The sequence below is a fragment of the Poecile atricapillus genome, chromosome Z, assembly GCF_030490865.1.
Source record: "Poecile atricapillus isolate bPoeAtr1 chromosome Z, bPoeAtr1.hap1, whole genome shotgun sequence".
Lineage (NCBI taxonomy): Eukaryota > Metazoa > Chordata > Aves > Passeriformes > Paridae > Poecile > Poecile atricapillus.
This window is the reverse complement of record NC_081289.1, coordinates 117,445,941-117,460,328: the sequence shown is the minus strand read 5'-3', so window position 1 is coordinate 117,460,328 and position 14,388 is coordinate 117,445,941. Positions and strand designations below refer to the sequence as shown.

Below are 14,388 nucleotides of genomic sequence, written 5' to 3'. Positions count from 1 at the left end.
TCTTCAAAGGGGAAAGAGTTACTTGCAGTACAGAATACTCATTATATTAAAACTTTTGAAAACTGTTGTCTTGTGTCAGTGTCTTTATAGTAAGCATTATATTGTATTCTTTCCTTCAGTATATTAGCACGGTATATAGGGAGAAAGTTTCTTTTCTGACTTTTTTTTTCATTCTGAGCATCAGATATTAATGCTTTTCATTACTACAGACTTTTGTCCTTTGTTTATGGGTATTGTAATCACATTAACTAGAAACAGAATGGTGTGACTGTGTTTGGAATTTCCATCTATATCCATAAACCATGTTGCCTGTATAGAAATTAGACTTATATAAATTGATCTTAAAAACAACATTAGTTTTTTTTGAGAAGTGTGTTTACATCCTTTGTAGCTCAGTACTATGAAGTATGATAGAAGTGATAAGATCAGCAATATAAAATAAAACCTTACCTAGGATTTTGGGGTTTGTTTGAGCTTTTCTGGTTACCAGTGTAGGGTACTTGTTTATATTCAGATCCATTTCTACATACTACCAAATGGTATCTAACGATTTTTGAATATGGTGGCACAGTTTTAAGAGTCAAGCAATAGGGCTAGTTATAGTTCTAGTGGATAATAAAGTGGCTTACTTTTTATTGTCTGTGAATTTGATGTCACTGTCAGACAATCTTTGAAGTGGCTGCTGGGCAATCTTACTTTTGCCTTATTTAAATGTTACCATTCTAAAATATAGCTGTAACCTTTTAAATGCTTTTAAGTATTCCTAAACAAAGCACTTTCAATTACAAAAAGATGTGTCAAAGAAAATTAGTAAATCAAATGCAATTTCAGTTTATTATCTGAAACAAAGTTCAGTGCCATGTGGCACTATTTAATGGGTGAAATGTTAATATTCACAAAGAATGCATGATGTGGAGGTTTTTGTTTTATTGCTTTCTTGTATATAAATGGGACAGATACAGCTCTTTTTTCCCTTTTTCCCCCTCTCTTTTTCCCCACTGTGTTTATTTATGTGGCTTTTATTGCATAAGGAATGTGTTTAAATATTTGAGGAAAGGTAATCAAGCAAGACCTTTAAAATTGGGCCCTGGCAGAGGTTGTGTTAGTGTTTTGGTATTGTAATTGGTAATTGGTATTTTTTTCAATGACAGGATTATTTCCTGTGAAGTAGTGAGCAAAATCCTTCCCTCTCCCCATCCCAAAATAAGAGAAAAACCTAGTCTGTTTCTGTGCATCGACTGATGTAATAAAATACTTAGATGTTGTTTTCTTTATGTTGTCTTTTCAAAACACAAAATTTTTTTGACAGTGTTGTTCACATAGAACTTGTAAAAATATGTGAATCTTGGGGAAGCAATCTTTGTTGATTTTTGTGTCTGTACAAACACAGTCCTAGCTCAGACATAGCAGTGCATCAAGAAACTCAAAAGGAGCATCAAGGCATTCAGCACCTTCCAGACTGGCTGAGAATTTAGCAGGATAAAGCTCTAATTGCATTTTCATGTTCTTTCTCTAACAGTCTCTTATACATCACTGTTGGATGTTACAGCAGTGGGGTCTGAAAATCAAATGGTCATCTTTAAACTTACACAAGCTGCTTTATAAGCTACTAAAACAAAAGTATTTTGAAAGTAATTTAAACTACTTATTGAAGTTGAACTCGATCTTGGAAGGTGTTTACATTACTATCATGGACTTGCTCACACACTTGAAAACAGTAATGAAACAGTATTTTAAGTTAAAATTATGAAATGTGAAGAATTTTGATAGTCTTGTGATTTATACCTAGAAGTTCTAATCTTTTTCGCCTCTAGTGTGTGAATATTACAGCAGCTAAATTTCTGCCAGATCTCATAGACTCGAGTAACATTGGGAATAGGTGATGTTTCAGCATTAGTGGTATCCTTAAGCTGCTAGACTGCTGGAGTCAATCCTGAAGATTGATTTAGCCTTAAAGGATGTAAAATATAGGTGACGCAGTAGAGTTTTTTAGGAGTTTGAAAGGATGTAACATCAAAAGCTGCAGAAAAGATGTATCAAGTTATCTCTAGCCACTTTTGAATTTCTTTTACTCTGATCATTTCTCTACACAAAACTATACCGTTGTAAAAACTACTCTCAACCTTTCTTTACTTTCCTTAGCTTTAAAAACTGATTTAAAAACCTGCCTCCCTCCTCAATTATCTCAATTTTTAGGTGGAGCAGTGAATAAACTCTGATAATGTAATACTATCTCCACATTCTTATGACATATCAGTTATAAAAACTAAGGCAGTGGATTATATCCAGAAATTATTGTGTTTCATCCCATTTTTCCATGCTAGAAGAAAGCCTGGGAGGCTTCACCAGGCTGAATTTCTTTTTAGATAAAGGAATTCTTGAGTGATGTGGAGCCACTGCAGTAGACTGGTGATCTTGTTTTTCACCCTCGGCTGGACCGGTGTGGCAAGGAACTGAGACTCTCAGTTTTGGAGGTTTCTATCAGTGAATAGCTCTCTGAAGGAAACTTTCGTAACAGGAATAAAAACAGCCTGAAGGGTGCAGTATTTATTATTCTGCAACAATCCAGCTACAGACAAAAGAAAGGGAAATGCATAAGAAATAGTGATCACTTGAAGCCATTTCTGATGTCCTGTGAATCTTTTAAGCACAGGGTAGAATCTGGGCCAGTGCATTAGCACAAGTTTATATTTATCTGCAAAAAAATATAGAAGGGGTGGGTTTCAGGCATTTTTTTAAGAACCAATTTTTATCTGACAGCAGGTAAGTTAGTCTGCCAACTTCTAATACTGCTGGGGTTCGTGGACTATTGGCATGAGCATGAGTTTTGGACATTAAGAGTGTCAAACTCTTGACCACAGTTGCCACAATAGCTTCAACTGTTACGAGTTTAATAGTGAAGACAGTGTTGAGTCTTTGGCATTGGCTGACAAGGTTACTTTTACCACAATTTCCCTGAGGAAAAGCAAGGATAACTGTTGAGTTTTGCATGGGTCTTGGGTCTTCAAAGAGACAAGAGCAGTTGTTGGTTGTTGTAAAGTTGTTTATTGCATGAATACATCAGTCTTGAAGGTAAAGAATTCATCTTCATACAGAGTATTAAAGTCTGTGCTAAAAGCTTTCTGGCTTAGAGTCTTGATGCTCCGAGCAGCAGCAGCTGCCACACCTTTTTTCTTCTTCTTCTGCTCTTCTTTCTCTTCTCTTTCTTTTCTCCTCTTCTCACCCCAGTACAAGGGTATTTTATTCATAAATCATCCAATTAGCTAAAGACACAATTCTAAAACATTCTTCCTACACAAATCTGAGTTTAATTCTAATGTCTGAAAGTAGTGTCACTTCTTACCCAAAATCTCTGCATATAGTTCTATTTATGCAAATGATTCTGTCTGTTCTATCTAGAAATGCAAGCAATGTTCTGCTATACTTTTGTTACGTCTGGAGCTAAGTTAATTTTGTAAAAGGTAGTACTACTGGATTTTAAACTAGACTTTAGGGCTTTTACTACTTAACACAGTCTATTAAGACACTTAAGAAATATTTCTACTTACTTAAAACTAAAACAAACACTCCTACTTCATGTCTGTGTGGGTTAATATATTTCAGTTTCTCTAAAGGCTCCAATTCAATCTCTGCATTCCTTTCTCTCTCTGAGGGACTCAGAGAGGCTTCTATTTCATGCATTCCAACAGATAACTCGAAGGGAATTTTCTTGGACAAAGGGATAGGACTTCCTCAGTTTTCAAACATTCACATATTGTGAGTTTCTTAGGAACTGAATAACAAAGATCCTTTGTGATGGGAAATTCAGCTGTTTCAATGCAGTATTTGCCACCAATTTGTCCTGTTGTGTTCAAAGAGTGGCATTGTCATCAGCATACATTTTTTAGTGAAGATAATATTCTTGGCTGGGTAAAACTAGTTGTACTCTTGACCAAGAAAGAAAATTTAAAAAATAAGGGAAATACTTTTGAGTAGAAACAAAACCTAGTATCTATGTGCTACTACAAGCCACAGCTCGAAGTAATGTTTCTACTACAGCACCTGGTTTATCATGACAATATATAATTGAAAGTTTGACATTTGCTGACATTTTCTAAACGCACTGATTTTTACTGTACACACCTGGTGTTAAATGGGTTGAATTTGTTAAAGAGAATTCAGGCCCTAGCACAAATTCTTCTCTAGTTACTTATATTGCTGATACTGGTTGAATAATGAAAATCTTCACCTTTCTCTTGAATTCCTAGCACCTTCCCTTAACAACAGTGTTATTATTGAAAACATGAGTTGACCATTTCACCTGAAGCTGATGAAGTCTCACTTGGAGAACTCTTTCCCGTTTGGGTAGAAGACATCAGTAAATACTAACATGAAAATAAGAGAGTAGTAGAAGGCAGCAGTAGGTAGTAAGAATTACATGAACAATGAAATAATTTGGTTTACTTGATCTGAAGAAGGGAAAACTGAAGCACGATATTACAAGCCTTTCATGAGGTTCTTTTAACCTCATGAGACAATGTTATTCCTTTGTTCTCTGTGTCCAAGCAAAATAAAATACAAAAATACAGAATAAAATACAAAAACTTCAGTTGCAAGATGATTACATTCAGTTGAAAGATGATTATGTTACCTTTTAGGAAAACATTTTATCACTGTAAGGCTGTTGGATCATGAGATGTCTGTTATTAGGTATTTTTAAGAGCTTGTGTAGTACCTAGAACAGCTCTGAGAAATATTTTTCAATGCAGAATAATCAGAATCTGAAGTTCCCCAACTGCAATACATTTACTGTTCCAGTCTGTAAGTAATTTCTGTGTGACAGCTGTATTCAAGCAAATGCAAGTAACAACCAAACACATTCTATGTGTAACCTGGTAGAGAGTAAATAGAGCTGGATTTATTTTTCCTTTAGGATTTTTTCATCAAGAGATAAAGAGCTATGTAACCACAAAGACTGTGGAATTTTAAAAACTTACGCATCTGTCTGTCTGTCTGTCTATCTCTTTATCTATTTATCTCTGCCTGTACTGTCACTGGAAGTTCTACATGAGAAATTTGTGCTATTGATAACAGGTAAAGGTTTTTAGTATGCACATAAATTCTGAGAAGTTACAATTTTGGAAAATTTCATAATATACTAAATTGATTAGAAAGTTGGTTAATATCTATAATTTCTCTATCAGCTGTCTCTAAGAGAAAATACTCCTAATTTGTAGATTTATAAGACTCTGTTTTTTCTCTACACTTTAAGAATTCCAAATTAATTTTTTGCTGAATTCATCTCATGTTTTCTTTTAGTTAGTAAATCTCAAAATCTCCCAATAATTGCATATTAGGGTTTTCCTTTTTTTTAGAAAAACTTGCTAAAATTGCAAATTGTGATTAATATTTTTTTCTCATCTTAACCAGCTTGGGTAAATTATCTCAGATAAGATAAAAATAAAACATTGCTAGCTACCCTTATATGAATTACAAAAATGGAAAAAATATATACATTATGGGGTTAAAAAACCCTTAAACTGAGTTAAGCATAGAAAGAAAATTGCAACTGCAGTGGTATCTGTTCCCATGTTAAGGAAGATAAGTTGCAGAAAATAATTTTTTGCAAATTGGTGAAGAGCATCTAGAGATAGACTGGGTCAAACTCAGGCCTGATTTAATTAATTCAGGAATATTGTCCTGTGAAAAGTCTGACTATACCTCATATATTGTAGTGCCAGAGAACAGCCTTCTTCTAGTAAATAGGATTAACTTTCAATTCTATGTAGTTCAAAAAAGCCTTAAAAACTTCGAGTAGCTCAAGTTTTTACTTTAGTCCTATCTCTTCAACTCAGCAATTTTTGAGGAGAGAGTCTATCTGTTATCAAGTATATTAAAACTCTCTTCTTAACTGAAAGAAGGAAATTGGGAGTTTCAGCTTAATTTGGTGCCCTTCACTTCTCTGGTTATTTCTTAATTTTTGCTTATTAAGTAATATTGGATATGAGCAATAGAAATTATTATTTACCCTGAAAATACTGTAATTAAAATATTGCAGACTGGCTTAGTCTCTGTCTTTACCTTATCAATGGATTGATGCAATGATTGCCTTTCAATAAGGAGAAGACTGCAATACTTACACAATCCATCCTAAAATGTCCTAAAATTTTAATTCTAACTTTTGTCTGTAAATAGATTTTAGTATTCATTAAACCATTAAAAAGATCACTTTGGCATCTTATGTGCTTGAAATGGAGTGTATTGCTCATGAAATTGAAGAGGTAATTGAGAACCAGATTAAAAAAAAAAAAAAAAAGAGAAAGACGCTTCTACAAATTCTCCTTTCCACCTCCAGTTTGACAATGAAAACAGTGTTACAAGTGTACAGTGTTGGTTTTGATGATAATCACCCACATGCAGTACTTGTTAACAGCAATTTAACTCTGAATAGTGAGAAAATCCAGCATACTTAGATCTGGTTGAACCTTTTATTATTACTTATATTAGACGAATATGTTCTAATGTTGGTACAAGCAAGATTGCCATATTTTCTTCCATGCTTTGATTTTTTTGGTTTGGTTCAATTTCTCCTCATATGGCAAAAAAAATTATCTAAGATTCTGCTTGTGAGAAATCCTCAGATTGCTTGTTCTTTTCTTTCCCTTAAATCTGTGTTTCAAATTCAATTTCTCAACACAGAAATTTACATTCATACTCTAAAAGATATATGATTCTCTTGTGAAATGCCATGGAATACATATGCCTAAAACGATTCTGATGCTATGAAAGATTTGAGAAAAATTGTTTTTTATCACAAACATTTTTGCAGCCAGATTGTCACAGAGACATTTGAGTATCGTTATCTTTAAAGATACCTTTCAGAAAGGAATAGATATTCCTAGAATAGGAATTCCTAGTCTAGTATTGCTGTTCAAAACACTCGCTCGCGGTGAGAGACTTCTTCTGGGTCAAGCTGTTCAGGTATAAGCAATTTAATATAAGGGCAATGAGAGGGAGAGACCTGTGTCTGCCACCAGCCTCGGCGTTCACGTGGTCGGGGGGAGGTGAGAGAGTGCGGGGAGAGCAGGAGAGGAGAGGTTAGAGATGGGGAGGGAGGGGTCAAGAGAGCATGGGAGAGATCGGGGAGAACCAGGGAGGTTTAGGAGAGAGGGGGAGATAGGGAAAAACAAGAGGGAGAGAGCAGGGAAAACTAAGAGGGTAAGGGAGGGAAAGCTAAGAGGGCAAGAGTAGGGAAAACAAGAGAGGTAAGAGCAGGGAAGAACTAAGAGATGGGTAGAAGCAGGGAGGAACTAAAAGCGGGGTAGGAACTAAGAGAGTGAAGTTCTTGTTACAATACAATATATCTTTTTCTATAGTGAATATTCTAATTCCCAGTAACCAATCACTATGAGATACACCCACTGAATAATTTACATACAGCCTATAAGCATCACCATATTAACATACAGTGTTGCATTTTAAACTGTAAAAGCTTTACATATTCTTCCCTTGCTTCTTGACCTTTGGATTCTCTATCTGCAGAAGGACATTGTTTTATCAACAGGGATTCTCCTATAGCTGGCTAGGCTATTCTTTGGTTATATAGTAACCAGTACCCAGCATCTTATGACTCAAAGCAGGCTTTCATTTCTACTTCGATTCTAGGCTTCATATTTTCAGAATCTTCAGCCAAGCAATCACATTCATAAGGTTTCCCTGTTTCCCTGTTTACAGTCTAGAATCTGTACATTAAGAATTTTTTTTTTTCACTAATATAAACATTCCTGGTTTGTTCTACTATGTGTATTACCTCCAATATCCTCGCTAAAGCCTTTTTTCAGGTGATGTTTAGTGTTATTTTCTGGTTCCTTAAAGTATGTCTGTGTGTGCTTTACAAAATGTGATTGGCTGTGTACTCAGCATCTTTCTTCCATACTCAGACTGCTATGGTCTTTAAGACTGTTGAACACTTGTTGAGAATCCAGCTTGTCTTTCATTGTTGTTGGAAGACCAAACAAATTGGTCTATGAAAATAATGTGTTATAGCACATTTTCTAACCCTGGTTCCCTCTGAAAGAGAGACTGGTACAAAGCAAATGACAACATTGATTAAAAACTTTCTTTACAGTGTTTTAAGAAACCTACATATGTTCTTCTTTTCTACATAGTAGCTAGAAAGCGAATTCCCATCTGTTTCTGTTTGTCATGGCCAAATGTACAAAAATCTGTTGTATTGATGGTACTTGTTCATCCAGACTAACATAAGTGAAATGTTCTATTTGTGAATTACAAGATATAAAATTATATAATTTTCCTGTATTGTTCAGGAAGATTATTGCAAAGTATGATTGGTAGGTGGTAAAAGGCTTCTTGCATACTACATTTTATTAGGTAAATTACTCTTAGGCAGGAATTATTAGTCAGAACACCAAGCGGGTCTGTTTCTTTGCTGTTCTGTCTTAGAGCAGTGATGATTAGCATGAACAGTAGCTGCATGTGCCTGATACTCTTTAGCTCAGGCAAAGGAGGATAATGACTTTGGCACTTACTCTTTATTTATAATACTTTGAAAACACATGTGTGAAAGCTGCCTGGCATATAGTTGTTTAGGAACATGGTGTGCTACCTAATGCATTCAGGAGTTTCCTCGTAGATATTACTCCAAAACTATTTCTGCTCTTTATGGCACATTCAGCTTACTAGGTTTTCTTTTTTCTAAATTTATCTTATTATTTTGCCAGAAGCTCATTTCATATTATCCCTTTGGAGTCATGTCTGTTTACTCTAAAATTTCCAGCCAGCGTTATCACTGGTTCAGCGGTACAGCTGGCAGGAGCAGTGAGAGCTGCAGCATATGCAAGGTGCTGAAAGCTCTTGGCAACTTTGCTTTTTCGCTTTTTCTAAATCTGCCATGGGCAAAGTTCATACAATGGAAATTTGCCTATGTTGAAGCTTACATCACTGTGGCTTTTGGGTGGGTACAGGCTGGTAGTAATAAGACTATGAAAATTCTTCTAATAAAATGTTGGTGCAAAACCAGCATGGGTTTTCTGCATAGCTGTTGGGAGCCCAGTGATAATCCTTCAGTGGCCTATGTCATGGTTGCCAAGGAAGATTTGATACGGCTTCTTTCATAGCTTTCAGCAGTGCTCTTGTCAACAGTGCTTAATTGGATAAGGAGATAGTTGAAGAGTCAAGTGAGGCAGCCTCAGAAAAAAGGTGTGAGCTGATTTCTGTTGAACAAGTTTTCTATTATGTTTAAGAAAAATGATCCCTTTTTTATAGCGCTCTATAATGGGAGAAGCTGTAAAAGCCCTGTGCTCTGCCTAATAAAAAAGCCATCTTTTGGGAGAGGAGAGCTTGTAGAATTACGACAATTGAATGATCATCAGAAAGCTACTGATTTTATGGAAACAAAAAGCAAGCAAACCTTGATATTGTAACTTCTTAGGATGTATAAGTAATTGTCATTATAATAGGACCCCACTGACTGACTCTCAAGTATAACAAAAGGTAAGTCCATTTAGGATTTAGATATTTTACAAGTTTAAAGGAAAGAATATAAGTGACCAAAGAAGAGATAACAAAGGGCCAAAATGTTTCAAAATGGAACAATAATAATGTTAGAAAGAGACAGTGGAAATGATCAGATTTTCCAGCAATATTAATTTGACCATATAATAAGAGATTCAATTTGTGGATTAAAACTGAAATTATTCAGGATAAATCCTTCTGCCTTGAATCGGCTGTCAGATTTTCCTACTTTTTTATCAATGAAACACAGATTTTTGCCTGGAATGTTTTTTCTCCATTAAGTGTAGAATCCTAATAATATACATCACATAAATCAATATGGTTTTGAACCAACCCCCCAAAAAACTACTTCGCATTTTGCAGACTAAAATAATAAGCTGTCAGTTATAATCTTGGAAATTTTTTTGAGTTTCTTGAGGGTTTTACGATTGTTCGTATTACTAAGAATTTTAACACTGTCTGCCACACTTAATTTTTTTTTTCCTCACAAAGGAAATCAGTTTCTCATTATATTATTAGGTGTGAGGGAAAACAGTACAGTGCATTTGTCCTTGAATAGTTTATTTTCCTGTTCTCAGCTCACCCCACTGTCATGGGTTAGCCTCGTTTGACGGATAAACACCCATCCATCTGCTTGCTCGCTCACTATCTGCTGTTGTGGACTCAGCTTGTGGAAAAGTAATTTAATTTGTTGCCAATTAAAATACATTTGGGTAGTGAGAAATAAGCTTTAAAACAACACCTTTCTTCCTCCACGTGTGAGGTTGAACTTCTGGTTTCATTCCTGACCCTTTCACCCTTTGCTTTCCTGAGGGTCACAGGAGAGAAAGGGGCGTATGCTCAGTGTACAGGAATTTTCTCTGTCCTTTTCCTCTGCTTCTGTGTGGGCTTTGTCCAAAGGTCACAGTTGTTACAGCCTTCAACTGCTCTGGTATGACTCTCCACAGGCTGCTGGGAAGTACCTGCTCTGCCGTGGAGACCTCTTCCCTTCATCCTCTGATGTTGGTGTTCCCTCTGCCTTTTCTCACTCTGCTAGCTTTTCCATTTGTTAGGCATGTTTTTTCTGAGTCTCCACTTTTGCTTCAGGGCTCAGTCATGCCTCAGGGCTGGTCTGTGGGGCTGGCTGGAATGGGTGATGTCCAGCACTGTGCAGCCTCAAGCCTCTACGTGGGGGCTGCCCCTGCAGTTCCCCCCTTCCAATACCATGGTGACATAGGCACGCAATGCAGTGATTTATACTGTTTAGACCATTTTCAATTTCTGCTTTTATTCTGCTTTTAGTCTTCAAGCAAAGGTTCATCATCCAGGATTGTTGTTAAGAAATAACATTTTCATGATAATGATTTATTTAGTGGTATATATGTGTTGCTGTAGTGCTTTAAAATCCCTGCATCTGTGATTTGGACTTTAACTTGTTATGCTGCTGCTGAGACTCAGATAAGCTTGAACCCTTGGAGAATTCACTGTTATTTGAATCATAGTGGCTTTGCTAATCCCCCCGCTATATTTCATTTTGGGATCTGTCTTTCCTTAAATGCCTGTCACATTTACATTTAAAAATGTGACATTGCATCTATGCTACTTTTGGCTTCGGTTTTTATTATGCTGGGAATTCAAGATATGCCTTTCTGTTCTTAGGGACAAATGCAGTATAACTGCAATTCTCTGGATACCATAGCTGATTATTAAGGTACAGCATATTCTCTGGGAAAAACAGTGTTTCTTTATGGACTGACTTGTTCTGCAGTGAAGTTTGAGGAATTGAGGGTATTAAATTTCATGAACATTGGATTGTAGCACACGTCAAACTGCAAAATGGAAGTTAATCTTAGTCTATGCTAGCACATGTGTACTTACTTAAGTGATAGTGAGTTTCTGTAATTTTAACATGACTGGGAAATGAAAGTACTTGTTTTCTCCTAACTGTGCATAGCTGTACTGTTTTTTAACTAGTGTTACCCCCTCTTTCTTTAATTTTTTTTTTATTCTGTGCTCGTTCAAGAAGGTTAGTACAGGTATGTTAACATAAGGTGCCACTGTACCTTCTTTTCCTGTATAGACACACTGAAATTTCTGGTTTATATTACAAAAAAACACCTGGTTAATGAAAGTAATAAGGGTTTTGATATTAACTGCAGTCTTAGGCAACAGCTTTTGTAACATAAATTCACAAAATTATTGTAAAGCTGCCTTCAGAGTTAGTGGTGAGGGAAAAATATATGTACTATTTTTTCTCCTTTTATGCTTTGCTTTGTAATTAATACTCTCTTTTTCAAGTCTGTTTAGTTTGACTTTTGAAATCCCTATGCACTGAAAAGCCTCATGAGTGCTATGTATTAAATTGTTGTTATTGAGGTCACTGTGCCATGGAAAAAAATGTTGAAGCTATATTTCTCTGTATTTTGCTCCTAAATGTTGTTTAAGAGAGTCTTGTATTTCCACACTAAACGTGTCTAACTGTACACAACAAATGTCCAGATTCAGACCCAGTGCTTTTTTGAAAAATACCATTGCTAGAATTGTTAGATGAGAGAAGTCTGATTTATTATAATTGTTTATTCTTGAGAAACTCATTCAACAAACTTTGTGAATCTGAAATAAAAATAAGTGCTACGTACAAAGATTGTAGTTGGATAAAAGGTCAGCTTTTTATTGTATTCTACACATATGGTTCCTGGTTCTTGTTCTCACTTGCAGTTGAAACAAACTTGATTGTTCACCTGATGGCAACAAGCAGCTCTCATGTCATTCTCAGAAGCTGAAGAACACATTCAAAACCCTGTTCTTGGTGTGCATTTGCAGCTGTGGTTGAAATGGTTCAGTTCAGTTCAGAAGTCCTATGCTGCAATATGCCATGTGAGAACTGGAATGCAGCCCTATCAGAAGCTGCATATAATGAGTCACTTTATAGAATCTCTATGCTATTAATGATACCTCTTTTCTTCAGACAGTCTGTCTTTTCTTAAAATATGTTAATTTTTAAGTAGCAATGGTTTGCATTGCTCTTAGTCAAGAGCTGTGCAATAAGAGCACTTAAATATATCAAGGATAACTACTTTATCAAAACAAAGCTTGCTTATAGTATATGATTAAAGTTTCAATTTTAATCCAAAGTATTAGACTAAATGACTACTAAAACTGATCAATTTATGATCAGTTAATTTTAGTGTACATAAGAAATGAAGACATGACAATAAAAGTCTTCAATGTAGGAGGAAAGATAGTATGTCTTTGCACTCTAGTTTATTGCAACTATACTCAATCCATGTTGACTGCTGTATTTAAATGTTGAAATTTCCTGATAGTCAGAATTGATAGGTTTTTAATTAGTTGAGGAGAAATCCTGAGACCTGGTGCTCAGAAGTGAAGTGAAGTATTCTAACTAAGCCTGCTGAGTTTTCTTGAGATTTTTTTGCTTTTTGTGATTTCACCCTTTTTCAGTATTATGGGGAAAGTATTTCCTACTTCTTCCTCTGAGTATATGCTACTCTTTAAGCTTATGGGTTTGTTAAACAATCATTCTTGCACTTTACCTTGGAAGACAACCAATCTCTTTTAATTTGTGTTTGCTAACTAGTGGAATTTATAAAAGTTAGTGTGTACCATAACTAAAGAGTTTCAAAATTCACCTTCTGTAATCACTGACGGGGAAAATTTACTGCCTTTTAGACCCTGTCGAAGTTACCGTTTTCAGTATATGTTTATAAGCCTTCTGTGTAAAAATATGTAGATGAAGTTGTCAGCTATTTTGTATGTTTCATAGGATTAAAGAATAATTCTGGGCCCTGGTTCCACTGAGGCCAGTCTGCCCTCATGGAGAAAAATTTTTCTTCTTATTTCCCATATTTACCACTTGTATTTCAAAGAATGACCACTGTCTCTTACCCTTTTATCATCTACCACTCTTACTCTGTTCTTTTGGTAATCTCTCAAGTAGCAGAGGGGTGCTGTTGGTTTCCCTCTGAAACATTTTCCATGCTAAATGTGTTCATCTCAGTCTTCTCATGCTCTTTTCTCTGACTGCTTTGAACCTCTGCTGAGCTCACTCTTTCTTATCTACATTTTTCTTAAAGGGAGGAAACTGGACACAGTGATCTAGATGTGATCTGAGCAAAAGGTGCTAAAAAGAAATTAGTCTTCCAAAGTGAAGAAAGCAGGGTGAGGGAGTACAGAGTAATTTTTTGTTTTGTTTTTGTTGTTGTTTTGTTTTGTTTGTTAGCTTGTTTTTGTTGTTCCTAGATGTCTTAAACTGGGGGCAGTAAAGCATGATGAGCTAATTTGTATTTTCCCCAGTCCATATTAACAAAACTACAACAGTGCCCATTGAAAGTGTTGCCATGGCCTTACAAAATCAGATAAGCAAAATACGTATTTTTTTTCATATGTACGAGATAAAAAAAATATTTTATGTAGGTAACCTTACATCTCTTTTTTTCCCAGTATTTTGTAGTGTACATACAAGCAATGTCATTTTTGTACACTAACTCAGGTTACAAAAATTCTTCCATGTTTGGGGAGGTGATCAACTTTTATTATATATCCAATAGCATTGGTTTATTTTACCTTATTACAGACAGGGTTACAAGTTGCATTAGGTGTGTTTAAGAAAATAATTGTATTCTGTGTGCAGAACCATTCACTTTCACTGAAGAAATAAGATGACATATTCCTCAATCAAAATTAGGATGAGGTTAATTTGTCATTTGTGTGTATTTAGGCTCCTTTGGGTGATGGACTGACGGTTTCCTGAAATAGAAAATATTGCCTGGAAATTTTTAAGTGACTTTAGATAAGTTTGGGCATTTAAGATTGGAAGGAAGTACAAATGTCTTTGGTCTGTGTTTTTGTATCACTATTCTGTGTGTTTGTCTTCTA

General features: G+C 35.4%; 1 protein-coding gene across 4 annotated transcripts in view; it reads left to right on the top strand.

The window, feature by feature from the left end:
* The window catches only part of KDM4C (lysine demethylase 4C), a 258,313-nt gene that overhangs the window by 93,756 nt on the left and 150,169 nt on the right, over positions 1 to 14,388 (top strand). The window lies entirely within an intron of this gene.